We start from the raw sequence: 3,153 nt of genomic DNA, 5'->3' as shown, positions 1-3,153 counted from the left end.
TTTATGCCCGCTGGACTTAATCAGCATATCTATATTTTGGTTAGGTCGCTGAATCCGGATCCGAGAACAGCATAACCCAGTTGGCTCATATTCTTTTGAATTTTTTTTGGTGTGCCGGTGTTATTAGTAATAATAAACAACTGATAAGTCTGCGATTATGTCCGCTAGATTTAATGAGCATATAAATGTTTATTTGGTCGCCTGATTCGAGCCCGCGGTCCAAATAACCCAGTTGGCTCATATTTTTGTAAAACAAGTAAAATCGTCAAAAACAGCAATTTTTCTTGAATATTTTTGCAAACCAAATTTTTGCGTGCCCGGTGGTCTTAATCAGGATATCTATATGATTTTTTGGTCGCTGAATCCTAATATTGGGTCCAAATGACACAGTTGACTCATGTTCTTTCGAAATCTTGTTGTTGTGTGTCGGTACTACTATTAGTAATAAACCACTGATAAGTCTGCGATTAAGTCCATTGTACTTGATCAGCATATCTATTTTTTTGGTTTGCTCAATCCGAATGCGGTGTCCAAATCACCCAGGTGGCTTATATTTGTTTGAAAAACGTAAGATCGACGAAAACAGCGATTTTTCTTGAATATTTTTGTACAGAAAATTTGTGCGTGTCCGGTGGTCCTAATCAGAATATCTGTATGATCTTGGGGTCGCTGAATCTGAATCTTGGGTCCAAATAACCCAGGTGGCTCATATTCTTTTGATTTTGTTGTTGTGTGTCGCTATTATTAATGATGATAAACCACTGATAAGTCTGAGGTTGAGTCCGTTGGGCAGTGTCAGCATATCTATTTTTTGGGGGTCGCTTATTCCGAATCCCGTATCCAAATAACCGAGGTGGTTTATATTTGTTTGGAAAACGTAAAATAGACGAAAACAGCGATTTTTCTCGTACATTTTTGCAAACCAAATCTTTTCATGCTCAGTGGTCATAATTAGCATATCTATATGATTTCAGGGTCGCTGAATCCTAATCCAGGATCAAAATAGCCCAATTGACTAATATTCATTTAAAATTTTGTTTTGTGCCGGTGTTATTAATGATAGTAAACCACTGATAAGACTGCAATTAGGTTCGTTGAAATTAATCAGCATATCTATATTTTTTTTAGTCTCTGAGTCCGTATCCGGGATTCAAATAACGCAGTTGGCTCATATTCTATCGAAATTTCTTTTTGTGTGCCGGTGTTATCAATAATAGTAAGCCACTGATAAGTCTGCAATTACGTTCGTTGGAATTAATCAGCATCTCTATACTTTTTGGTGTCTCTGAGTCCGTATCTAGGGTCCAAATAACGCAGTAGGCTCATATTTTCTTGGAAAATGTAAAATCGATGAAAACAGCGATTTTTCTTGCACATTTTCGCAAAAAAAAATTTTATGCTCCGTGGTCTTAGTCAGCATATCTATATGAGTTTGGGGTCGCTGAATCCAATTTCCGGGCCAAATATCATAGTTGGCTTATATTCTTTCAAACCATTTTTTTGTGCTGGTGTTATTAATAATAATAAACCACTGATAAGTCTGCGATTAAGTTCATTAGACATACTCAGCATATCTATATTTTTTTTCGGTCGCTGAATCCAAGTCCGCTGTCCAAATAACCCAGTTAGCTGAGATATTTTTGGAAAACTTAAAATCGACGATGACAGCGATTTTTCTTGTATAATTTTGCAAAAAAAAATTGTTCATGTTCGGTATTATTAATCAGCATGTCTATATGATTTTTGGGTCGCTGAATCCGAATCAAGGGTCCACAGGGCATAAAATTGTCCTTTGCAAGAATATACACGACAAATTTAATTAATATTATTTCTATAGAAAACTGAGACTTTATTCACAAATGTATACATAGGACTAATTTTTCTATAAATTAGCTTTTGGTCTTTAAAAAGTACAGACATTTTTTAATTACCTTGCCAGGTACTCTGGAAATTTTTAGTTTCAAAAGATTTCGATAAAGATTCGAAATTTTATAAAATACCTATATTTTTAACATAACTTTGCAAGTCTGAGACTGAGGGTGTAAAAATTTTCTTTCAGTGTCATATTGAGTTAAAAATTTAAGAAAATAAATAAGAAGTACTAAGAAAGGTTGGCTTGTTCCTAAATTTTATTAATCATGAAAAAAACACAAAAAAAGTATTTGCGAAACCGTGGGAATTTTTAATTTTAAAAAATTGCGATAAAGAGACAAAGTTTTATGAAAAAAAACGAAATTTTCAATCCAATTTTCAAACCCTAAGCTTGACAATTCAATCTGTTTTGAAAATTATTCACTTTTAGGCTGAGGAAATGTTTTTTTTTCTTCAATTTTTGTACAAGATACGCTGGAAATTTTTTGTTTTAGAAGCTTAACACAAAAGATAACAATTTGATGAAAACCTTACTTTTTGACCTAAGATTGAAAATCTATGGCTAGGCATTAAAATTTTTTGATTTAGTTTCCGGAAATTATTTGTTTTTCTGCTTCAGAAAATAATGAAATTTTTCAGCGAACAAAATATGAATTTTCTTAAGCGGAAAAAATATGAACTTTCGCATAATTTTTGAACTATGAGGATAAAACTATTATATTTTGGTTTAATTTTTTTTTAAATTAGTCACTTTTAGGATACAAAAAGTGCACAATTTTTGTTAATTTACGTAAAAGGTACTCTGAGAATTTTCGGGTTTATTAATTTGGGACGAAAAGTCGAATTTTTATTAAAATCCTCAAATTAGTTTTTCAACTGTAAGATAAGAATATTACATAATTTTAGAACAAATTTCAGTAAATTTAAGAGATATTTAGATGTTTTTTAACGATTCAAAAATAAGTCTAACTTGTAAAGATTTTTTAAGAATTTTGTAAAGTTATGCAGAATAAATAAACAATGCAGGAATAATTTTAATGATTTTCAGAAATGATAGGGTTTAGAAGGTCTGACATGATTGAAAAAAAGCATTTTCTTTATTTTCGCCTAAAAGTTTTAAATAATTTTCTATTTTGAAAAATGAAAATTCAAAGAAAATTAAAAAAGATTTTTAAACATGTAAAATGATTTCCTCAAATTTTGAAAAAGTTTACAAGATTTTAAGGCAAAATGTTTCAATTTCGTATGATTGCAAAATAAGAACAAATAAAAAATTGAGTA

The 3,153-nt window shown here is 31.0% G+C and overlaps 1 protein-coding gene across 1 annotated transcript in view; it reads right to left on the bottom strand.

Moving 5' to 3' along the window:
- LOC117176354 (discoidin domain-containing receptor 2) overlaps window positions 1-3,153 on the bottom strand; it is a 212,220-nt gene that overhangs the window by 167,105 nt on the left and 41,962 nt on the right. The window lies entirely within an intron of this gene.

Source organism: Belonocnema kinseyi, chromosome 7 (assembly GCF_010883055.1).
Source record: "Belonocnema kinseyi isolate 2016_QV_RU_SX_M_011 chromosome 7, B_treatae_v1, whole genome shotgun sequence".
In the NCBI taxonomy this organism is placed as follows: Eukaryota; Metazoa; Arthropoda; class Insecta; order Hymenoptera; family Cynipidae; genus Belonocnema; species Belonocnema kinseyi.
The sequence above is the reverse complement of the archived record's forward strand: the minus strand, read 5'-3'. Positions and strand labels throughout refer to the sequence as shown.